The sequence below is a fragment of the Scleropages formosus genome, chromosome 19 (assembly GCF_900964775.1).
Source record: "Scleropages formosus chromosome 19, fSclFor1.1, whole genome shotgun sequence".
In the NCBI taxonomy this organism is placed as follows: Eukaryota; Metazoa; Chordata; class Actinopteri; order Osteoglossiformes; family Osteoglossidae; genus Scleropages; species Scleropages formosus.
The window spans coordinates 25,009,348-25,035,165 of record NC_041824.1 but is presented as its reverse complement, the minus strand read 5'-3'; the positions used below and the strand labels follow the sequence as shown (position 1 = coordinate 25,035,165).

Genomic DNA, 25,818 nt, shown 5'->3' with positions numbered 1-25,818 from the left:
TTCTTCTTATTATTATTATTATTATTATTATTATTAATCGCGATAAATTAACAATATTATTAATATTAAATGAATAATCTTAACAAATTATCAATTTTTTTACTATTACTACCACTGTTATCGTTATTTATGGATTAAAGATGGCAAGGCCAAATTGATGGTAAAATATCTCGAAATTTCTAAAGTGATTTAAGTAAAGTTTTAAACCTCCCTAGATCAACATAAAAACTTTTCATAGATTATGCAGACGTAAACATTTTGAGAAATAGGTCTATCCTGCTTTCAGCAATTTAGTGTCACCCACTGATGCATGTTTAAAAATGCTTTGTAATCTTAATAGTGTATTATATATGATCCGTCATGAAAATGTCTGCCCTGCCATTGGATGAGCTCATCAGCTCGAGACTGTTTCGCCTGCACCCTGAAATATAGATGATCATTGCAGACTATTAAAAAATAGAAAAAAGAAAATTAAGATGACCTCACAGAAGCTGACAGCTTTAATTAAAGCAGATCAGGTATGCAGAGATCAGTCATAAATAATGAACTATAATTGTTGCCCTGCTCATTCAAAGTGACAAGATCAAATATATTTTATTATTGTTGGTGCATATGCTTGTGTTGTATTTCTGTGCCAAGATGGCTGTCCCCCCCCCCAAAAAAAAAGTCCTTAGATGCCTTATGTCAAAACACTTGGATGATTGAGTTTTCTACTTTTTCCCCTCACAGTTATTATGCCTTTGGTTTAGTGTCCAAACAGATTTCAGTTTTCTATGTATTTCCTGACTAAAGTATCAGTTCAGTTTTTACATTTGTACTTTACAATGAGTTTTTTCTTCATTATGCACTTTGCTTTATAAGATGTCCTTTTGGAAATGAACTTCTTACATCCTTACGTTCTGGTGCCTGTGTACGTAATAATGAATAATGAGAATTTTTGGTTTTCCTGAGCGCTGAGACGGATTGCGGATGTATATTTTTTCAAATGTTAATGAGCAGCTGAATGGGCGTTTTCCTTGACTTGTTCGGTCGATGTTTTGCGGTCTCACCTTGCTGCTGCAGCTGTTCCTGACTGACAGCTGTGCTCCTTCTTGGCTGGACCCCATAAGTGCACCGGGTACTTTGGTGGTATTATTAGTGCTGCTGAGACTTTTGTGCTGCCGCCTCTGCATTGGGCCATGTGGAGATGACATTGAGGTCTTCTGCACAAAGGACCTGCTGCAGACCTCGAGTCTGTGGCAGCAGCACCTGCCACACTGCTTCTTCGCTGCTATTGAATAAAACATCCAGCTCTGTATGAGCATATGCCGCAGCTCCTCCTGGGGGCTTCGCAACCCTCATATCCGCATCTTCGCCTGGTGTCTGTGATCTGAAGGGCAAATTGGGCCCATATTACATACGCAGCCCCTTGCGCTTCAACATTTTTAAAAAAATTTCTCTCCATAGCTCCGTACTAGCCTTAACCCAGCTGGGTTTGCTGACCATAAGGCCACACAGGACACCCTAATATGTAGGTCACTGAATTACCTCCTGCCTTTTTGTTCCTCTTCTTGTCTTTGTCTTTCTGCCTCACCACTGGCTTCTCTGCCTCCCTGAAAGCTCTAGGCCTCTGATCATAGATTGAGGTCCAGCCGAGTTTTCGTTTTTTAAGGTGCGTCTCATCTAATGTCAGCCTGATTATTATCATTTTGTGGGCTAAAGAAAACGTGGAAGTTGATTTTTCTTCCCCAGGTCTCATTTTATAGACCTGGCAAAATTATATGGGTAAAGTATAATTTTAAATTTTTAAGTGGTTAAAATCTTGAATTCGGTTCATTAAAGTTCTCTTTTGGTCGGCTTTTCGAGATATTTTTAATGCGGGCTGTGCACATTTTGCATGCCTTTGACGTGTTTTTTATTAATTTTTTTCAAAGAGTGCTTGCGCGTTAAAGTCGCTTCAGGAACCTTCAGAAGAATATGTCTTTGACCGAAGGCATCAGAATTATTCATTCTGTGTGCTACCAAAGTGCAGTCGGTTGACCAGCGGCTCCTGCTCAGACTCTCGTAAGCTTTCATTTCCTGTTCCGTGTACCAAACTTATTTTTGCTGTCGGGATTCTAAGGTCACGTGTGAGTAACACACACTGAAATAAAGCACATCAGACAGTATGGTGAAGCAGCTCAAGAGCTGTGTGAACTGAAGTGGTCATTGTTACTTTTACCCTGTAATGACCCTACTTAGACCAGTACTTGTAACATGTTTGTCCTGATTTTTGGTGCCCTGACCTGGTGTCAGTTCTGCTCATCATCCCCATCAGATGCCAGCTTGAACCTCCTCCCTTGGCTGCAGTGTCCTGGAAATACTGTACCTCTAAAAAATGCCATATTTCAACTTCTGGTGCTAAACAATTACCTCTTCCTACAACAAGCTGGAAGTTCATGTTCTTGGTGGGCTTTGCTTCATTTCAGGTACATGCTAAATAATATTAAGTGGAGTAATATTTGAATGATTTATTCAAAGGGATTTCATGCATTGGTCTCTTAACCCAAATGGGGACAAAATAAGATGCATTTTTGTTAATAATTTAGATCTTAAGCATATCAGTCAAAGCATTATGAAAACAGTAAAAGTATAACTTTTTACACTTTTTACAGTTCTGTTTAGTGTCTGCTTGAAAAAGTGGCCCTTTTCTGAGTGCATGACCAAACTTCCCAGCATATCACTCTCTCAGGCCTGGATGTCATTGCTGTAGAGGGTGAGCGACAACAGGAGTCGCTTTGTGTGAGAGAAATACTGTGCAACAGGCAGCATTGGGGGGGTGGGAAGATGGACAGCACTGGACAGTTGCCACCCCTCACGCCATCTGGGGCCATGACTTTCACGACCTCGGGGAGATTACACCAGAGGAGCACAGGGGACGATCATCACAGCTAAATCCACATACATGACAAACACCTGCACCTCATTAAAAGACCCTTAGGAAGACCACCTACCTGCAGTGGTTGCGGAACCTCATCGAGAAACCTTGCCTTTCCTTGCGCTCAGCGCTGTTTACTCCTAGTTAGTCGTCTTTCAGATCACTACCCTCGCCCTTTGGGCTACGATTCAGACTACAATCTCCGCATTTCAATCACGGCTCTTTGGATAACGACCCTCGCTCTTGGACCACGACCATGACTCCATGGACTACGGCCTTCGTGTTGAAAACCCAACTCTTTGAGAGCACAACCCTCACTCTTCGGACCATGACTACGACACTTTGGACAATGATCTCCACACTTGCGTTCTGACTGACATCTCGCAAGAAACATGATGGTGACTCTCTGCTCTCGTACCTGACCAACAGTTGCTGGAGGGAACGGTTCCCCAAGAGAGACAATTAATGCACGAATCTCCTCCCCCTATTTACAGGGAGAAGGTGCGCACCCCCCCACTGATGGTACCTAATGTATGTTCTGCACGTCTCGGGGTCACGCTGTTTCTCAGTAAAACAAGACAGTTGGCAAAATCTCGATTCTGCATCGCTCTTCGGAATTATTGTGCTGACGACAGGATTACAGTGTTATTTTTACATGTTTGGCGATGTTTCCCAGCAAGGATTGGGGATGAGGCCCCGGCTTCTGTTTACCCTAGTTCACGGTGCTTTGTGTAGTGGATTACACTGTTTTTGCTCTGATTGGTGCTCTTCACAGGTGTCTTTGAACGTGTCTGTTGGTTAAACCGACTTGAAAGTTTTGGGATATTTAGGGCACATTTGCGGCATGTCATCTTTGTTTCAGTAGTGTGTTGTGCTGTGTTTGTCTGTCCACTCTGTTTACACTCCTGTTTTCCACTGCTCTTTTTATGTTGTTAAGCATAACATGTTTATTTATTTTAAAAAAAAAAACCTTTAAGTGTGAACATCTGCATTTTACATCCATAATTTTGTTCCATGTCGTGTGAAGAACTCGGCAAGAAGGGACAACTGCTCACCTGCGTGTCACTTGACTAAGTGAACAGCAGGTCCTGCAGACCCGATGTAGGTCTGACACTAATGGACACGTGGAATGAGACACAGTGCTCTGTACTGGTGTGTTTCATACCTGCTCTTAGCAAGATGCTTGTGTGTCTGTGGAGGCAAATGGGGTACCGTCATCAGACGGTTTTCTGAGTTCACCGTGTCCCATTTGCAGGTGCGATTATCGGCAATGCGACTGCGTGGGTCTCAGTCAGCTGATGTTCAGCAGGATCTGCTGTAAATGAGTTTTGTTTCAAATACTGAGAATTACATTTTCATTTACATGTATTTGTTAAGGTGGCATGGTGCAGTGGGTTTGGCTGGGTCCTGTTCTTTGGCTGGTCTGGGGTTCAAGTCCTGCTTGGGGTGCCTTGCGATGGACTGGCATCCCGTCCTGGGTGTGTCCCCTCCCCCTCCAGCCTTATGCTCTGCGTTGCTGGGTTAGACTCTGGCTCGCCGCAACCCTGCTTGGGACAAGCGGTTTAGACTCTGTGTGTGTTCATTTAGCAGACGCTTTTCTCCAAAGCAACACACTACATGTCAGAGAAAAATACAGAGTGCATCACATCAACAGAAGAAGAGACTGGGATTCAGACACATGAGTCTAGAGTACAGTCCGTTAGTTACGTGCCATGGTATAAACCAGTGTACAATACAGAAGTAGCTGTATAGAGGGTTTTTCTTTTTTTTTTAATTATTAAGCAGATACTATAGTATACTGTATGTTTATTGAGTATTTACGAGATCAGTGGAAAAGTGAGTCCAAAAGAGGTGGGTTTTAAAACCTTTCTTAAATGTAGAGATTTAGCAGTTTTGAGTCACAGTGGGAGCTCATTCCACCACATCGAAGCCAGAACCGAAAGCCTTTGTGCTGTGGATATGAAAGTACACAATTTGTCATCGTTTCTCAGGACTCAAATGGTTCAGTCCCTTAAGATGGGAAACATTCTGTCTCCTGTGGTCACGACCACTGAGTGCAGGTCTGAAAAGCGAGTGGTGGCTCTCAGTGGGCTGCTGCCTCTCCAGCTTTGCGACCAGAACTTACTGATACGTACAGTATTTTCATTTAGGTTTTGACTCTCGACAGCTTTTTAATCGTAAATTAGATAACGAACTTTTAACAAAGTTGAACAAGTTAATTTCTGTTTTGATCTCACTTTCAGTTCAGACATGTTTTCCATGTACTGTGAGACATTCCACCCAGTTAATGTGAAAAGCAGTAATATCAGTGTAACATGTCAGATGGAGCCATACCAGTGTTCATGTGGGTTTGAGAGAGGGAATTGGCCAGACAGGGGCACCCAGTTATAGGATAGCTGGTAGTGTCATGGTCAGAGCTACTACCTTTAGACCTGAAGGTTGCAGGTTTGAGTCTCATCTCCAGCTCTAGTACCCTTGAGCAAAGTACTTACCCTAAATTGCTCCAGTAAAATTACCCAGTTGTGTAAATGATTGTGACCTTAACATTGCAAGTTGCTTTGGTGAAAAGTGTCATTTAAATGAATAAATGGAGATGTTGCTGCTCATGAGGAGAAGGAGTGATATGTAGCTGATGTTGTACAGTAGTCAGCTATGACTTTCTCTAGACCTGATTTTAAAAGCTGTCACTTGTCTCTTTAATGTGTGCACCACTTTGTTGTGGGACTTGCCTTGTGGTTCAACTGATTCACCCCGGAGGTCTGTTGAGATGTCACCTTCTCTTTGGAAGCTGACACTGGGTCCCAAACGCTGCTGAGAATTGTGACATACTTGTTACTGACAAGTTTGTTTATCTGGTGCTTTTCTCTGAAGTGACTGCAGTGTTAAGCTACTTCTTATGCTGGAACAATCCAGGGAAATTGTCTCACTCAAGGTCACTGCAGCAGCAGGTGGGATTTGACCCTGTGACCTCTGAGTCCAAAGACAGCACCTCTAACCATTAAGGCACCTGCTGCATTTAAAAGCAAGAGCGTTTCAGTTAATCTGCCCAGTGATCGAACGTGCAGCGTTCTGGTAGGAGGGCAATGCCCTTAACTACTGTGCTATATTGTTTTCATTTAGAAGTAACTTTGTCTATAAATACACAGTTTACATTTACATATTTAGCAGACAAGGGGGTGCGGTGGCGCAGTGGGTTGGACCGCAGTCCTACTCTCCGGTGGGTCTGGGGTTCAAGTCCCGCTTGGGGTGCCTTGTGACGGACTGGCGTCCCGTCCTGGGTGTGTCCCCTTCCCTCTCCGGCCTTACGCCCTGTGTTGCCGGGTAGGCTCCGGTTCCCCGTGACCCCGTAAGGGACAAGCGGTTCTGAAAATGTGTGTGTGTGTGTATTTAGCAGACACTTTTGTCCAAAGCGACTTCCAGTGAACACTATGTAGTGTTATCAGCCCACACACCTTATTCACCGCGGTGACTTACACTGCTAGATACACTACTTACACTGGGTCACTCATCCATACATCAGTGGAACACACACTCTCAGTCACTCACACACTGAGGGTGAACCTGAACAGCATGCCTTTGGACTGTGGGAGGAAACCAGAGCACCCGGTGGAAACCCACGCAGACACGGGGAGAACATGCAAACTCCACACAGACTGAGTGGGGATCGAACCCACATCCTCTTGCACCACCCAGGTACTGTGAGACATGCCACCCACTTAGTGTGAGAAGCAGTAATATCAGTGTAACATGTCAGATGGAGCCCTACCAGTGTTCATGTGGGTTTGTGGGAGGGAATCGGCCAGCTGGGACAGACAGTTGCACCCGCTGAGCAAGACACAGACACACAAAGGTTCTTTGCAGTTTTTTCAGGGAGACGTACTGTGTTTAGATGTGAGCAAAGCAGGGTGGGGGGTCTTCATTCCAACCTCTTTGTTTAACAGCATTTCCTGTCGCGGCGCCTGCTCCTCTGCACATGCAGCGGTCTCAACCTCCTGCAAAGGCGCTCACCACAAGGAAAGGTCTTATCAAGTCCTGGAGATGTGTTTCAGAAGCTCAGATGGACGGCTCTCACTGTGGTGCCCCAGGACGACTGAAAGGCATCGTTTACTCCTGCAGCACAGAGCCATTGGAGTGCATGTAAAGAATTTGGGTGCGCCCCCACTCCCCGGGACAGCAGCTGATCTAAAACAAGGCTCTTGTTTAAATGATTAGGGCACCTTGTTAGTGAATTTTTGACCGTGAAGAACACCAGATGCGTTTGTTCAGTGAAAGGTCCAGACAGAAGTTTTAACAGCCTGATATTCTCAGGGAGAGTGCAGGTCTTGGGGAGGAAATGTGTGTATTGTAGTCCGTCGCACAAGGTGTGGTGCAATGTCCCTCAGAGCTGCTGAATCCCCTCAACAGTTGAGAAGTCTCAGAACATCTCTTTGAGAGCCACTTCTCTCCTCGCCTCCTATGTACTTCAAGAAGTTCCACCTGTGAAAAAATGACCCCCTCATTTCTACACGCAGCCACCCATGTGACGTGTGCTGACAAAAACACCAACTTTGTGAATTGCCGTTCTGCTCCTTCATCTCCGCCTGTCAATGAATTGTGCTTTTGTTTGCACTGAGCTGAACGTCGCTTTGGAGAAAAGCGTCTGCTGAATAAATGTCATTGTAAATGTACTGTTTTCACTCACTGGAAGTGCAAGGTAACCATTCATGATGCAGACAGCTTGTAGCCTAGTGGTTAGAGTTAGTAGAGCCAAAGATTACAGGTTTGAGCCCCACCTCTGGCTGTATAAGTGGATAAATGTTGTAACTGTAACAATTGTAAGTTGCTTTGGAGAAAAGCCTTATCTGAATGAACAAATGGATGTACAGTACCCTCATAGGTTAATAACAGAAGGTGATATTACAGGCAGCACAATGGCACAGTGAGTAGCACTGCTGTCTCCCAGTACCTGGGTGGTGCAAGAGGACATGGGTTTGATCCCCACTCAGTCTGTGTGGAGTTTGCATGGGTTTCCTCCCACACTCCAAAGACATGCTGTTCAGATTCACCCGTTGTGTGTGAGTGACAGAGAGAGTGTGTTCTGCTGATGTATGGATGAGTGACCCATTGTAAGTAGTGTATCTAGTAGTGTAAGACATACACACACATTGTCAGAAACTGCTTGCCCTGAGCAGGGTTGCAGTGAACCGGAGCCTACCCTGGCAACACAGGGTGTAAGGCTCAAGGGGAGGGGACACACCCAGGATGGGACACACCCAGGATGTGACACCAGTCTGCTGCAAGGCACCCCAAGCAGCACTTGAACCCCAGACCCACCAGAGAGCAGGACCTGGCCAAACCTTCTGCACCACCCTGCCCCCTCTGCAGTGTAAGTCACCTTAGTGAATAAGGTGTGTGGGCTGATAACACTACATAGAGTTCATTAGAAGTTGCTTTGGAGAAAAGTGTCTGCTAAATAAATGTAAATGGATGCTTGGAAGGTGTTGCCACTCATAATGGCAAGAAGAGCACTGGGAGGCCCTGGGTATTGTGGTGTTGCCTGCAGATTTTGCAGACATGAGAGTTGTGGTGGGAGGGTTGAGAGTGACTGGAAAACTTTGGCAGGTGAATCCCTCTGTCCTGCTGGCGCATGGTGCTATTTTGAAAAGCATTTCCACTGATGGGAGAGAACATTAGTGCTGAGGTGGTCACTGTGAAACATTGAATAAAACTATGGTAATCCCCATGTGGTGTGGTGGCACAGTGGGTTAGACTGGGTCCTGCTCTCTGGTGGGTCTGGGGTTTGAATTCTGCTTGGGGTGCCTTGCAATGCACTGGCGTCCCATCCTGGGTGTGTCCACCTCCAGCCTTACGCCCTGTGTTGCCGGGTTAGGCTCCGATTCCCCGTGACCCCCCTATGGGACAAGCGGTTCAGACAGTGTGTGTGTGTGTGAGATCCCCATGTGTTACTGGTAAGGAGAGACCCCAGCTGGGAGGAGCTCCTGGGCCCTTGTCATCGTTCCTCTATTTCCATTTCTTTTTCTGCTGTCCTTCAGTGCAGCTGCTGGTGACCATGCAGAGAAAGGGGTTTATGGGGGTTTTTGGTGCTGTCACTTGTCCATGACTGCCCCCTTGCTCCCCGAATGCTAGGCTTCCTGGGATTTTTCTTCAGTTTTTATGGGAAGGGAGCACAAATCCTTGCGATATTGTGCCCTGCAGGTCCTGTCTCGCGTACAGTGTCGCAGGGACAAGTGTGGAAACACACACACACACACACACACACACTCTCTTTCTTTCTTAGTCCTGTTTTATTACCTGCTGCTGGAATTGCTCTTGTCCCCTGAGTGAGCCAGACAGTCATGCCTTTATTGTGTTAACCTGTGTGTGTGTGTGTGTGTGTGTGTGTGTGTGTCAGAAGTGATCTTTGTGTCCTCTGTCCGTTTGTGTTTGTGAGGCCCAAGGAAGAGGGGAGCGCTGGTGGCAGCACTCAGGGGATAGGACCCCCTTCACATTGCTGACTGCTTACCCTGCCCCACTCACTGGGAAAAAGGGTGTTTATTCAGCGGTCAGTCCCACGATCCCCCTGAACTTGCCCCCCACACCCCTCTCGAGCCCCCACCGCTGTCCCACGTCCACAATAATTATTTTTCCACCTCTCAGAGATGGCATTTTCTGTGTAATTTCAAGCAGGTTGCTTTCATTTAGAAATTTGGCCAATGGGCAATTTTCATTTATTTGGTGGTCGGGGGGGGTAGTTGGTGGAAATTTGTGCTGGTGGAAAGGCTCTGGGTGTCCTGGTCCCTACCCCCCCCCTAAACTATGCATACAGGTGGTCCTCAATTTATGATGGGGTTACGTTCCACCCATCGTATGTCGAAAATATCGTAAATGCGTTTAATACACCTGATACACACCTCTGTGTGACAGACTGGTAGATGCGGATCGCTGCCACTGTGCCAACATCATGAGAGAGTATCGCGCCCTGTATCGCTTGCCTGGGAAATAGTCAAAATTCAAAATTTGAAGTACAGTTTCTACTGAATGTCTGTCGCCAGCTCACCCTTGTAAGTCGAAAAATCGTAAGGCAAACCATCGTAAATTGGGGACCACATGTACATGTGCACTTCCTGCCTCCATGACCGTCAGCGAGACACAGTTCACACACACCTGCTTTGGGCCCGAACTGCTGCGTCGCAAGGCTACAGGCACGTTGGGGGAGGGGGTGCGAATTGCTGCTGAGCTCACTGTGTAAAGCAGAGGGATAAAGTTCTCTCTGTGTGACTGTCCTGGGGAGGGTGAGGGTGTCCCGATCCAAGCTGCACCGTGAGCCCTTACTTTTATGAACATTTTTATTGAGTGAAGGTGAACGCAGACTCTGTGTCATAATGAATTGGCCTGACTGCAAGTCAGTTTAAGGGCAATAAAAGCTGTCTGCTTTTTTAGAACATTTCAATGGGGGCGTTCCTCATTACGACCAGTCAAGGTTAATTAAAACTCTGAACGGAACTGTTTTGCAGGAGGAAACGCTCCACTATCTGGCAAAAGTTTTTGTTCCGTGAAGCGATGAGAGATAAAAAGTCAGTTGCGGGCGAAAAAGTGCGTGGTGTTGAGTGCAGTGCCGAAAGCCCCCGAGAGTCCCAGTGCTGAGAGTCCCAGTATCGTGAACCCTGATGCCGAGGGCCCCAGTGCTGCGAGCCAGTCTTACGTTCACCTGACCCCAATTTACTGAGCCTCTTACAGCCTGCAGCCATTGATGTGTGTTTTCCCCAGGGTTTGCTTCGTGCGCTGCCTCCTTTCCCTGGGATTTGTGTAGCGGTGCTAAATGTGGTCGTGCTCCTTGTTCCTGGAGCCTTAATCCAAGGAGAGGCACACGCACCCATCCACCCCCAGCTCCGGCGCACTCCCATAAGCCCTCCTGCAGGTCTCTAATCCCGTGAGAGCAGCTGTCCGGGTGTCACCTGGGCCAGGCAGGTCCCTCGTCCCCTGTCTGCGGCGTCGGCACCGAATCCCGTTGCCCCTCGACTCTCCGGCTTGGTTCTAAAGGTCCGTGGAGTCCCGCCGCTGCTGTTCTGAGCAGCAAAGGGGACACAGACCCCCGAGCCATGGGAAAGCAGCCCGTTCTCTGTTCCCGGTTCCGGCTCGTTTTCCAGCCCACGTGACCGAAGATTACAGTCCATGGTCATGTTCCTAACCCTCGTACTGCTTGCGCCTGCGCTCCCTTTCTGCCACGTGAGCCTGTCCTGCCCCCGCTGCGGATGTCACCCCCCCAAGAGCTCCTGGTGATTAGATCCGTGCTCGGGGCTTGTTTGGATACGTCTCCACACGCACACGCATCCAGACGGATTGCGGCACTCGGCCGCCCCTCACAGCCTCCTCCTCCCTGTGCTTTTTTCTGCGGCACAGCGAAAAGGGCCCTATTTATGGCTCCTTGTAAACAAAGTCCCAGCGAGTGAGGTGTAATGGCCTGGAACTGACGAGCGTGCGCCGGGAGCTCCCCCCCCCCCCAAACCTCCCCACTCCACAACGCGTTTCTCTGAGGAGCCGGAGCGAGGAGGAAGGCAGTCTCAAGCTGCCGCCGCCACCGCGCTGCGCTTCGCGAGCCAGGGGTCCACGGAGCTGTACGCGGCCCCCCGGGGTACCATGGTGTGGAAACCAAACGCAGCTGTTTCTCCTCCCCTGCTAGGGCTTTGTTGTTGTGCTAAATGGAAGAGGAAGAAACAGGGAGTTCCCTTCTGAGCTACAAACCGGGGGGACTGTGAGTGACAGCAGGACTGTCGTTCTCCAACACCAACCCCTCTTGTTCCACCAACTCCGATCCTCTCTGATATTAACTAGTCTTTGGATGAAGCCGAGCCACCAGAGAAAGACACATTTTAATGGTTCAATGGCTCAGGCTGAAATAAACGTTAAAAACTCATTTTTAAAAGGAATTCCTACAAATGGAGGCAGCTGGTAGTGTAGCAGTTACAGCTGCTGTACTTGGACCCAAAGGTTGCAGGGTTGAATCTTACCTTGAGCAAGGTACTTGCCCTAAATTGCTCCAGTAAAATTACCCAGCTCCATGAATGGGTAGATAATTGTATGTATCATAGTGTTGTACAGTAAGTTGCTTTAGCAAGACATGTGTTGTGACTGATTGAGTCCTGACGATTCCAGTTTCTCTTGTGTGGACAGATCTGGGAAAGGTCCCAGCGGTGCCAAATAACCAGATGAGGCTCCGCTCGAACCCACTGCTGTTATTATGCTTGGGTCCCCGCATCGGTTGGGTGGGAACATCACGGGTGTGCCAACAGGGAACTTGATTGACGCGCTGTGGTTCAGCTCGGCAACCACGTGAACATCTCCCAAGTGTGTCACGAATACTCGTCTTTGAGCAGAGCCGCCATTCCCTTCGCCTCTCGCTGACAGCCTCGCGCCGCCCGTTCAAATGGGAATTGTGCCGGAGACATCCGGTGATTACGCATTGTGCAGTGATTGAGGGGCCAAGCTGCCAGCTGACGGCGAAGCTGAAATTCCATATGGTGCTGATCACCCCGTCACATGCTCAAACTTCCAAAAACCCAAATTAAAAGGAAATTTTCAGCGATTATGATGCATTGTTCTGTCTCCTGAATTTGGCTGTTGTGATTGGCAAGAAGCCTGGCAGCAGAACGCTCCGGAATTATGAACCTGTGTGTTCTCCATCCGCTCTCCATCCACCCCCTGAGCCAGTGACACCAATCTCGTTTTCGCCGTCCTCATCCTGAGTGGTACCAGCGGAGGCACAGTCAGTGAACTGTTAGTGTGTTAAATGGGAGCTGGACCACGGAGGCGCCGTAATCGCACCTTGCTGAGGTTGGATGAAAGGGCGGACAGCGCTCGGCTTTCAGACGAGACTTGATCCCACTCAGTACTGTCCGCATTACAGAATGGAACATGACAGGCTAGTGCTAGAACAACTGAAATATCACGGAGACAGCCTCTTGTACACCTGCACTGGTAACCATGCCACCAAAGCTCATGCACCTAGTTACCATGAACAAACACCCACTTACCACCAATCAGTCGGTGATCGCCGGACCACACTCTACAACAGCAATGCAGCCATGCTGGGGTTTTCACATAACTTGGCACAAAATTAGTCACATTTATTAATTTATCTGACACTTTTTTCCAAAGCAACTTACAATGTTAGGGTATTTAAAGTTCTTTAGTCATTTATACAGCTGGGTAATTCTATTGCCGCAATTCATGGTAAGTATCTTGCTCATGGGTACTACATCCAGAGGTGGGAATCAAACCTGCGGGTCCAAAGGCAGTAACGCTAACCACTACACTACCGGCTCCCCCCGGAAGCTGTAGGAAGTGCGGTCCTGATTAGAGATGACCCGTCGGTATGGCTGTTCAGGGACAGGAAACATCACATTTGCGTGTACAGGGGATGTGTGGCAGCATGAGGTGCAGAGTAAATAAACAGTAACAAAGAATGCGGTAAATACCAGCTACAGGTGGGAACTGGGCAGAGATTTGGCAGCTGCTCAGTCAGTGTGTGTCGCTCTTTGAATAGTCATGTGGCTCCGTTGTGTATTGCTTGCTTCGTCCTTAAGAAAGGAGAATTTCACAGCATTAAATAAACAGTTGATATTAATGACAAGAAGGAAATGAACATTCAGAAATCAATACAAAGTACATAAAAAACCAAAAGCTCTTCCACATAACACCAGGGAACAATAAAAAGCAGCAGCAGGTAATTTATTGTAACACTAGGAACTAGGTTCAGTTGTTTTTCACACCATAATTCAGCCAGTACAATAATAGTAATAATAATAATAATAATTGTTCGGAGCTCTGCACCGTGACTTTGGAGAGTGGCAGTGCTTTGATGGTGGACTCAAGCAGAGCGGTTTAGACTCTTGCCGCCTGTGCGTGCGAAGGTGTGTGCAGGTGTGTGCAGGTGTGTGCAGGTGCCCTCCTTCCCTCTGACTTTGCAGACATCTGCAAGACGCCTCTCACCTGATCTGGCTTTTCTGTTGATGCAGTTGCAAAAAAAAAAAAAATGCATCCCAGATTGGATGCACAGGGAGACAGGCGTCCCTGGGCAGCGCAGTGAGCTGCTTCCATGGAGGGGGGGGGGGGGTGTTTGTGGAGCTGCTGTGATGCAGTTGCACAGCTCTGCCTCACATTACCGTACGAGCGGAGTAAAAGATAAGTCCCCAGGCAAGGATCACTGTTGACCTCATGGCCATCCGGTTCCCTGGGGACGTGTGGTGATGGCTGCCCCGCGTGAAACAATCCTTCAGTCAGTGGCAGGCCCATCTGTCGGCTGTGGGGCCTGTAGTTCAAGCTGGGCCACTTCTGGCCCTTTGTGTGTGTGTGTGTGTGTGTGTCCACACATGTGTGAGATGTTCCCACCGCCAAGGCTGTGAATGTTGCACCAGGGAGGGGCAAGGGGTGTGCAGAGGATGAGAGGCCCTTGTCATGCCTGTTCACAGGCCCCTGAGCAAGAGGGTCACTCTATCTCCAAATAAACCGTGGTGGGGGGTGGGGGCAGCACTCTGCCTGAAAGAGGGGCTGAAAGCCTGCATTTATATGCCATTTCTTCCCCCTTTCAGAAAAGCATCCCCTTCCCATTGAACAGCCGGTCCAGCTTGTCTCATCCTGCTGGCCCACAAAGCCAAGCTTATGTGTCCTGTTCTTAAGCCGAGGGCCACACTTAAACAAAGTAAAAATCTGGTTTTCTGCTCAAAGTAAGCACCTTTTACCAATCGAAGGACCCATGTGTGGCTCCGGGACAGTCGGCTCTTGCTCTTTGTGGAAGCGAAGGCCTTTCTTGGCACCCTTTCGATGCACTCAGCCGTGCGCTGTCACCCGTCTCCAGGCTGCGGATGTGTGTCAGAGACTCGGTCTGTCGCTAATTAAGGAGTTCTGAAGAAGCCGAAATGGAGTGTGCTTTGACAGCTGGGGAACCCTGGGTGAAGGTGCACGCCCTAAAGTTGGGCCAAACTCTCTTTATCCATGCTGTGCAAATATTTAAAACCCGATTAAATGTTTAATGGGCGGTCCTGTGCTGCCAGGTCGAACATCATCGTCTCCTGTCATTCTGATCTTTCATTTATCTGACACTTTTCTCCAAAGCGACTTACAGCGTTGAGAAATTCGCAGTGGTTTCCCAGTCTGTGCAGCCAGTTCATTTCTCCTGGTGCAATTACCCTGATTAAGGGTGCTACAACCCTTATTTTATTATTATTATTCAATAATAATAATAATAATAATAAAAATAGTAACATCTTGGGCAGCATGTTTTATTGTGTGATTTATATGCTTTGTCCAACTTTTGCTTTGGGCCAAACAAGGAACCAGAGGTGGTCTATTTCCACCCCTTCAGTGCTCCGTGGGAGTGAACAGAGTCCGTTTGCGTTCAGTCGTCGGAGTGGAGTCCGGTTTCGCTGGACATTAGTAACACAGTTTATACCACCGTAGGACGGAACGCGCACCAGTTGCGGAAACGTGTCATTAAATATGCTTGTCCTGCAATGATATTTGTTGAATATTAAATCCGTGGGTCATAATTCATTGGAGCAATAAAGACGTTGAGGAATTAAGGACTGTTTTAGGTTCCTTGTAGAGCGCGCTACCCATCGTTCTCACCTTTATGAGCGTAGCACGAAAAGTGCCTACAGTGGCCTATGAGAATATTTACCATTGCCTAACGTGCTCTGCATATCATGCACACACTGCGCTTTTTCCTGGTCAAAATTGAATATGAAATTCCATAGTAACATTTAGGACTGAATTGTACAAACAGGGAAGTATCACACACAAAGTCTGAAACCGCTTGTCCCAAGCAGGATCCTTGCGAAGCGGAGCCTAACCCAGCAACACAGGGCATAAGGCTGGAGGGAGAGGGAGCACCCCAAGTGGAACTCGAATGCCAGACCCACCAGAGAGCAGGACCCGGTCAAACCCGCTGCACCACCACACCCCAAGGGAGTATTAATTATTAAAAAAAAAAAGGTGCAAAACCTGTTAATATTTTTTTAAAATAATGAATACAGGGAAGTACACGCACACACACACATTGTCTGAAACCGCTTGTCCCAAGGTGTTGCGGCGAGCCGAAGCCTAACCTGGCAACACAGGGCATAAGGCTGGAGGAGGAGGGGACACACCCAGGATGGCTACAGGGAAGTATTAATTATTAAAAAAATACATTAACAGGTTTTGTAACATAAATGTCTAACACCTTCTAAAATAAAGTGTTCTTCCCGTGGTTTAACATCCATAGTCCGAAGGTGACATGGGCAGTGCAAAAATTATATCATTTTTAGTATAATTAATTTTTGCTATATATAATTATGAAGTGTTGGTGTTATCATTGTCAGGCATTAAAAATCGAGCTTATTTTAGTTAAGTTTAACTTTTAGTTGGTTTTTTTTAATAAGGAATGATGGTAAAATGACCCACTAAAGACAGTAATTTTCTTAACGGGGCGACTTTTTGGAATGAATTAACCTCGTTATGAGAGTGACGGGGGATTTACTCCACACTACACCTACAGTCTGCCTGAGTCTTCTGAGCGCTGATACTGTGAAGCACCCTGTTCTTACCTGGCTCTCAAACTGTGGGTCTCATACCCTCCTCACCCTTGAACAGGGCAGCCTGAGAATGGTTTTGGAAGCGATTTTCCAGCTGGTGAAAGGCCTTGGCTACTCCATGTCAGTGTTGCACCCAGTTAACCCAACGGTCAACCGTAACTGTCTGAGAGTTCAGGGGCAGAGTCTGTACCCTCTAGGGCACCGCTGAGCTAACACGGTCAAGTCCAGGGACGTGCGCGACCCACACTCGGCCTCCTTAGCTCTGTGCTGTAGCCTGGAGATGATGCTGATGTCTGCACCCAAACACTTCCGCACTCAGCCGGTTCCTCGCCTTACTCTCGTCTTACACTCTCTGTGTTCTTCCTGGGGGGCTCAATCGCTGCTCTACACCATGGCTAATAATTGCCCTTGTTGCGCCATGATTTTGCCAGGTTCATCTCGACCGGACCATTTGTCAGCCACTACACATACACATCTCGATTGGTTAGCTCCCATTATAGTCTTGGTGACAGGAAGCTAATGACAACCCTAAGAAGGGAGGGTGAGAAGTTGGGGTCCGGGCAGTAAGTGATGCTGCGATGCTGTCCTAACGAGCATCCCGGTGCGAATAGGAAGTGTTACGTGGCAGAACTGCAGGTGGACGCTCCTGGTACTGCCTGACCTTTAGGTTTCTGCCTTGAAGGAAGGAGAGCAGCTGAGGTTGAAATAATTGGCTGCAGACAGGAGGACGTGGCACCTCCTTCCTCCCACCTCTCCGTCTTTGCCATGTCCCTCTTGTTCTGGCCGCTTCATTTCGCTAATGCACCTGCTGGATGGGTCCTTCTTTCTTTGTGTATGTGTGTGTGTGTGTGTGTGTGTGTGTGTGTGTGTGTGTTTGTGAGATTCTGTTCTGAGTGACGGCTTGCCGGGATGTACTAGATGGTACCCATCGAGCAGGGGTGTCGTTGAAACCTCTGCTTCCACCCGTTATTACCCAAGGATCACCCAGAAAGCCCAGCGGGGAGTCCTGCTGCACCGCTGTGTGCTGTGCTCCAGGTTGATGACGCTCCGTACATTTACTGATACGTCTCGCCTTTTCTGGTTGTACATTCACACACACATTTGTTGGTCATTTGTGATTTGTCTTTGGATTGTTATTTGTTTCATCTGTAATCTGTGAAAGTGCTGCTGAAGGTTAAAGAACATAAAAATAAATTTTATTGCATTCTGTTCTATTTCACTGTATTGTACTCTGTTGTACTCTACCCTGTTCTACTCCACTGTGCTCTGCTTTACTGTACTCTACTATTTTCTACTCTACCATATTTTACTGTACTCTATTTAACTGTGCTTTGCTCACCACCATGGTGTCATATAGCTCGACCTGTGGAAAGGGTTTCATCTGGACACACGAAAGCTGAAGACCCAACGGATTATCACCTCCCTTTCTCAACATCCCTAAACAGCCCCCATCCAACTCCTTCCTCCAAACTCCAGCTTTAATGTAAAAATAGTGTAAAGATCCCCATTTGTGTGGGCAATCAGTGAATCGTTCAGTCGGACACTCATTGCACAGGTCACTGTGGAGCCATAGTGGCATCTTGGTGTCTCATTGCACCTTGGCTGTGGATTTGATCCCCACTCAGTCTGCATGGAGTTTGCTTGTTCTCTGCGTTTGCGTGTGTTTCCTAAGACAGGTGTTTCAGGTGGGACTGGTCACTAAATTGTCCATAGTGTGTGTTGTGTGTGTCCATAGTGCTGTCCTGTATAAGGGCTGGTAGTAAGGAGTTCAGTACAGTGTGTCAAACACTGTAGGTGACCTTGGATGGAGGTGTCGCTGAATACTAGTTAATAATCACTGTGTGTCGCTTTGGTGGAAAGTGTCTGCTCAATTAATAAATGTAAATGGATGGTGGCCACATTCGCGATGCCTCCCTGCTAGGGTTCGACGCTGTTAGATCTATAGAGTGTCACTGAAGTGCTTCGTGGCTGAGCGCAAAGTGTGTGCCCCATCTGTCACTTTTCCCACTGGCTAGTGGTGCTTCTCATAGTCCACATGGCTGCCAGCTGCACCTGGGCTCCTCTCTCGAGTGTCCATGGGTCTTCACACCCTCCTTCCGCCCTCCTCTTGGCCTTAATAGCTCACTGAGTTTAAATGTTGCCCTGTTGCCCGAGACACAGTTCAGCTTCTCTTTGTTTGCGTGGCAATGGCAGCTTTCGCAGGCTATCTGGCCAAGGCAGCACCTCATTTTGGAGAAGCACGGTGAAGCACAAAAAAGGCAAAAAAGGCAAAAAAAAAAAGGCGAAAAGGCTTTATCACAGTGCCTCAGCAGCCAAGTGCCCCCACCCCCACCCCCCAGGCCACCCGGAGAGGGCTGCATTTTGTGTCGCACCCGAGTTCCGTCGCTGTGCTGTGCGCCTCCCGCTCAATTAAAATGGTTGAAATTGTCAATAGTTACCCCTGCACCCCCGCCCCACACATCCCCTGCTGAGTGTCAGGTATCCCCCCTCCCCCCGCCCCTGCAGACGGGCTGGGAAACGCGCGCCTCTCAGCCAGCCAGCTCGTCGATTCAGCACGTCGGCCTCTCAATGCAGAGGTGGGCTGGGAATGGGTGGCTGGGGGTACTGGGGATGGAGTGAGGTGGGGTGTGGTGGGGTGCGGAGAGGTGGGGGGGACTGCAGTGACAGCACAATGAATAAATTGAATAGGCTCCCATAGTAAATTGTCTATCGCTTGTGACAAACGATCTGATGGGAGTGCGGCGGCTTCCGACGTTTTACATCCCAATAGAGCTGTGAATAAGCGCCCTATCTCCGCTCGGCTCGGCACCGGCCCCGGCGCTCAATAATTTATATGGTGTGAAATATTTTCCTCGGCTCAGATCTGCCGTCAAGCTGCCAGTGCCATTTCCAGGGGTGTCCCTGCGGTGCTAATTTGGGGACGGCGACGTGTGCTGATTTCCAAAGACGCCGCGCTCTAGAAAAGCCCTCCAGTACCCCCCCCCCCCACGCCACACTCCTAACGTTTTTCGGTTTTAGGGGTTTTTTTTTTTTTGCTGTCGGCCCGACCCTGACAGGCTTGAACTTGGGTTTGAGTTTCCAAGAGGACAGGCGATGCAGGATAACTTGTAAGTAAAAGAAAAGGACAAAAAGCCTGATGTGGCAGAACAAGGTGGGTGTGGCAGTCGGGCGTCCAGAGAGTGTGAAACTGGTTCAATGAAAGAAAGGCCCCAGATGGGGCCCTTGAGTGACATATCCCACCTGTCACGCAGCTGTATGATTGGTGTGTTAGTTTCTCTGCAAAGTAAACAAATGCCCTGTATTTTACCATAGGTTGTGCGATTGAATATGGGTTTCAGTCCAGCTGTGTGTACGTGTGTTCTCCTAGTGTCCAAGGTTGTCCGCTGTGGAAGAAACGTGTTTACGACGCACTGGACGCTAAATTGCCCTTAATAAACCTGTTTGTAGCTGTGATTTAGAGACGGGTGAATGACTGTAGGGACTCAGCGTGTTGTGTTTCCCTCGTGTGTCACATGGTGTGTCACTCTGGCACGTCACTAGTCACTAATCATTGCCAGTCCCTTGGAGAAAAGTGTCTGCTAAAGGAATAAACACTCCTCACATTCCGGAAAGGACCATGTGCTTTGCGGAAAACCTCCCTGGTGGGGCGATAAGCCACTACAGGCCATGGAACTGAACTGTGTCCAGCTTTGCGTCCCTGGGGTGTCAGTCTCCCTACAGGTGTTGGCAGCGGGGTTGATGCATATGGCCGGTAGCTGCTGCTGATCTCATATGCAGTGTGACTCACACACGTTACATCTGATTTCGTGGAATAGTGGATGGTCGTTTCGCATTACGTGCGCCGTATTGTGTTAATATTTATGTCAGTTTGAACTGCGTTGTTGGGGGGGAGAGGCGCTGTGCTGTTCTCCGCGTTAATGATCTCTGCCGTTTGTCTGCTGGGAGGGGGGGCTCGTTCCGGGTCTCTCCTTTTTGTAACGCATGCAGCTTGCAGTTTTGTTTGGATGTTACGCACGACGGCCTTGTAAAAACTGGGTTTCTCTCATATTCGCCTCTGATACCAATTATGCAAACTATTAAAAATTAAAGGAGGACAGTCTTTTATAATTTAATCCTAAAGTAATATATTCCATTAAAAATGCAGGAGGGGAGCTTTATAGATGAAACTAGAATTAGTGCCTATCAGACGCTGTCCTCCCTTCACGTCCTGGGAATAGGGCTTATCTGTTCATTATTCTAATAGGATGTGGCTCTCAGAGAACCGGGCCTTTCCACCGTACCAGGCAGCCATATCGCTGGGGAAATTGGGCGGGAGGCTACATCGAATCTCAGCTGCGCACTCACTGGGGTGGCCTTCTTCTCATCCAGTGGAGGGTGGTGTCAGAAAGAAACGGCTTCCCTCCCCCACCCTTCCCAATACCCTAAGCATATTAACCACGTATGTTTTTGTTGTGTGGCTTTTTAAGTTACGTGCAATAAAAATGCTAAAAGTCAAGATGCTGCTTAAGTCCTGGATTTCACAGTTGGGTAGCTTGGCAGTTAAAAGCATAGGCTCATGACCTGAGGGTTGCCAGATACAATCCCGTGGCAGGCCTTGTTGTTGAAGCTTTCAGTGAGTTATTGTAAATTTTCCTATTAGGGATCCAGCTGCATAACTGCTTCTGTGGTTAGAAGTGTTGCAGTGCACTGGGTTTTTCTTAGAGCCCAACGGAGGGCTAACACCTGTTGTTGTGCTCAGCTTTTCGAGCTCCAAACTGGAACATCTTAGACAAAAGGTAAGAAAGCGTTCTGAGATGCCGTAGAGCTTTGCGAGATTTTACACACACTTTTTCCGTGTCTCACCAGGGTAATTTGTTCAGGAAAAACCCTTTGTAAGGTAAATTCTTATAAATCAAAAATGTTATCACCATTTCAGTAGTTTCAATAGTAGCAGTTTATGTGTTTCTTAGCCCCAAAATTGACATCCAGTTGTGGTAAAATGTCACCAAATCCCATTAAATTAACATAATTCAATGATGAAGATCAGTTGTCATAACAGGACACAGCAGTGCAGTTTCCCTCCATTACTGCTCTACATTTAAATGTATTCATTTAGGTGAAGCTTTTCTCAACAGCAGCTTACAATGTTAAGGTTACAATTATTTACCCATTCATACAGCTGGGTAATTTTACTGAAGCAATTTCAGGGTAAGCACCTTGCTCAAGGGTACTACAGCCAGAGATCAAACCTGTGACTTTTTTAGATCTAAAGGCAGTAGCTCTAACCACTACTACCAGCTGTCCCACTCTATAGTGCTGTATGTGTGTGTACCTGTGCTCGTTCAGCTCCTTTGTAGATATTATGTACCATGCACTTAACAAACGCCAACAAACAAAATATTCATGTGTTACTTGTGCTACAATGTTTATGTATCTATTGAAACTTTAATGAAGAAAACAGAAAAGTGAAGTGAATAGAAACCAATGAAAACAATGTTAATGAACTCACAGCGAAACAAGTGGATATGGTTTGGACAGCCCAGGCATGGACCATGATTACCAAGATTGTAACAGGTGAATCTATCAAAATCTATTTTATTAACTGAAGTATGGATATTAACCTTCTCATAACCCTGAGTACTCATAAATGATGCTCGTATCTCAGGAGATGACAGTATGCTGTCTGATGGTCAGGTTGTCACCAAGGGTAGCTAGTACTATCACATTTACTCATTTTGCTGAGCCTTTCCTTCAAAGATACTTACAACCATTTACCCATTTATACAGCCAGGTAATTTAACTGGAGCAATGTTGGGTAAGTATCTTGCTCAAGGGTACTGCAATAAGGGACAGGATTCAAACCTGCAATTTCCAAAGGCAGCAGTGCTAACCTGTCCACTACCAAATGCCCTCTACAGTGCTGTGCTCTTCTGGACTTGCCTTTAGAACTTAAAATATGAATGAAATTTGATTTAAATAAATGCGACAACACAAGTGTACAAAATATTATAATCATAGGAGTTCTCAGCCGACCTGGTGCTTCCGACACACCTTGGCCAGAGGAAAGGGGAGCATTCCTGGTGGAACCTACAACAACAAAGGTAGCAACCAAAGAAGACATCCCTGGATACTTCCAGTTCTTTCTATCAGGTGTTGTCATGGAGAATGAGCTAATGGCGTTGGAAATATATTTCTTTGTACCTTTGTTTAATTAATGGCGGCCTGCGCACTGCAGCGGAATGAGTTGCTAATCTCGTCTGAAAGGTCAGAAAGAAGCGAGCCGTGTCGCAGGTTCTTATTGCTGGGGTACGAAGCCAGAAACGTGACACTTTAATATTGCCCTCCAGGGCTGTGGGGATTAGCGGGTAGCACAGTAACCTGGGGGGTGGGGGTTGTTAAACTCATAATGTGAGTTTATCAAAAAGATCATTTGCTTTAAAAAATTAAGCTGTGAGCCCTAGTCCTCTTTTCCAGCAGAACTGTGTATTGAGGAACACTTGATCCTCTGGAGGAAGGCGCCGGGTCGCTGGCACGACTCTCCAAGTTGCAGGTTCCATGTGGATTATCTAAACTGTGGCTTGTGGCCGGGGACGCCGTACGGGGTCAGAGAGTGGGGGGGAAGGGGGGGGGGGGACAGTCTCCATCCTGCTCTCTCCTGCTAATGTGATCTCTGAGTGGACTTTTGGAAGGAAGGAAGAAAAAGGAACATGTGGAGGGAAAGGGGGGCACGCTAAAATGGGTTTTTAGATTAACTTTTAATTATTAACGGGACCCAAGCTGAAAGGCCTGGGGTCACAAGTGTGTGTGTAAGGGGGATGGTGGGGGGGTGGGGTGCGGAATTACGCGCACCGGCGTCGAGGTGAGAGCAGCACTGATGAAAGGATGCAGAAGGTCGTGTTTCCGCTGCCGCCCTCGGCAAGGTGTCAGGACGAGGAGAAGACCGTGTTTTTTTACCCTTTCCTCCGCCATATGCAGGAATTTATAGAACAGAGCCCCTTGCCATTTCTGACAGGAGCAAAGGAGTTATTATAGTCTTTATTCGCGCTAATTAGCGGCCTTGGCAGCGCCGCTTGTTTTCAGCAGAGGGAAGAGCTGCTGTGGCTCTCGATGAGCTCTGTGAGTCGGCGCTTCCCGCTCAGTGCCTTTTAGGAGTAGAGTAAGTGTTTTCTAGGCAATGAGAGAGCACTTTTCACTGCGTTGGCGTGCGCCGCACAGGACAGGACAGGACAGGGTCTGCCATAAAGACCTCACTGTGGCACCAGCTGATCCCAAGGAACCCGCTGACCCGTCTCTTTTTTTCGTTTTAATGAAAGGCATTAATTAAAGAAATTACTCTGTGCAGCATTCCTTTTCTGTGGACAAAGACGTGTTGATGAGTGCGTGCCGTGGAATGCCGACGATGGGAAAGAGGGTTCGAGGGGCCAGATGAGCCGCTCCTCTGTCAGGAGCTATTTTGTTCATTATTAGCGGCTAATAAGGCCGGGGGTAGCCCCCTTATGAGTTCGGGGAGGTACTTGGGTTGCTGCCGGGAAGGTATAAGTCGCTTTGGAGGAAAGCATCTGATAACGGAATAAACAATAAGAGAGTTAGCAGTCTTGTAGCTGTTATCTTTGTGAAAAAAACATTACATGGCATAAAGTAGGAGCTTGAGGGGGGTCAGCATATTGGTATTCTTGGCAGGGAAGTGATAATCATGATGGTGAGGCCACATTCAGCGATAACAGCATCTTTCTATGCTACTGGTGTCATGGAACTTGCAAAAGATTTTCTGTCGTTACCGCTTGAGAAGTTTTTCACTTTTTCTCATTATTAGAAGATGCCAGGACCTCAGAGATATAAATAGGAGAGCAGACTAGATCTCAGACAGACTTTGCAGGCAGGACACCCAGGAGACCATTTCAGTGTGGAAATGAACAATGGGAACTTGAAGTTGGGGAGGGGGGATGTTGGTGGGAGTGAAAAACTGCACTTCACGACTGGGGGTCACCTGGTCCCTCCTCGTCACATGCCATCACGCTGATTCGTGTGCATTTCTCAAACATGAATTTGTGTTTCTCTTGCTGCCTTTGGGCGGCAGCACATCTCGTACGTCTGCGTGCGCGCTCACGTAAGGGGCGTATTTATTGCACTTCATGTGTCACTAGTGTTCTTCGTCTACTAGAAATGCAGAGCCATGTGGAGTTAGAGGTCGTTCCAGGTCAGCGGAATATGACAACAGCTGGACAAACGCATTAAAAGGACAGATTGGGCACCACGTATGACATGCATTCTGGTTGAGTAAGAGCTACAAGGCACAGTGCGGACATGTCTGGGCTGGGACAGGACAGGAGAAGAAAGGAAAGGATACAATAGCACAGGACAGGATAGGAGAGGACATGGCAGGAGAGGACAGGATTGCTGTCCATAGCAGGTCCGTTAGACTGTGTTGAGTGAGAGAGGGGCTCGAGAGCAGATGCCCTCTATGAGAGTGGCGCAGGGAGGACTTCTTCTCAGGTGCTCTTGTAGGATGGACTCTGATCGTATGACTGTGCACCGGCTTCCTCTGTCCCTCTTAGCTATATTTTATGGGCTCATAGATAGAAATAAAGGGCTTTAGAGGTTAATCAAGTGGCTTTTATGGAGGGATTTATTTCTCCACTGTGCTAAGAATGAGAATCTGCCGATTTCATCTACATTGTTAACAAGGTTCTCTCAAAGGGCCGGACGTCAGCATTAAACGCAAAGTGCTGCCATTTTCCAGATGTGTCAAAGGGCCACTTCAGTCTCTTTCCACACAGACAGACGTCGCACCCAGAGCTCATAATCTAAAGGTGCTGCTTTAAATATTAATATTTAATATTAATACTCCCCAATATTCTCTTCCATCCATCCAGTGTCAATAATCACTTGCACTGAGCAGGGCTGCGGTGATCCAGTACCTATCCCCGAAGCACTGGGTACAAGGCAGAGGGGTGTACACTTTGACTGGTGTGCAAAAGTACCTTGACCCTGTTTCCTGCTGGGCAGTATCGAAGGCATATACTTTAATGACATTTTGCCAGGTGGTGAGTAAAAACACATCTTCGGGCTGAAGATGGATCTTTCAGAACACCCGTTCCTTCTCAGCGAAACAGTACCACTCATATTGAGCCCAGCAACTTACAGTAGATTACTCATGCCACAAGGTAATTTTTATTGTTTCAAACCAGGACAAGCATCTCAGTTAAAGGTGATACAGTTGGAGGTGGGATTCAACCTCAGGACTGACCTCTACACTAACTGCTCTCTTCAGCAGTTCTTTCCTGCTGCTGCGCCAGTTGTGCAGTGTCGTTCGAAGGGTGAAAAGAGAAAGATCACATGTTTATTGTATTTTCCACTGAAACATGGAAGACGGTGAGCAAACAGTTCTGTTTC

General features: G+C 47.5%; 1 protein-coding gene across 1 annotated transcript in view; it reads left to right on the top strand.

Moving 5' to 3' along the window:
• The window catches only part of fam222aa (family with sequence similarity 222 member Aa), a 64,907-nt gene that overhangs the window by 1,862 nt on the left and 37,227 nt on the right, over nt 1–25,818 (top strand). The gene's annotated exons all lie outside the window — the stretch shown is intronic.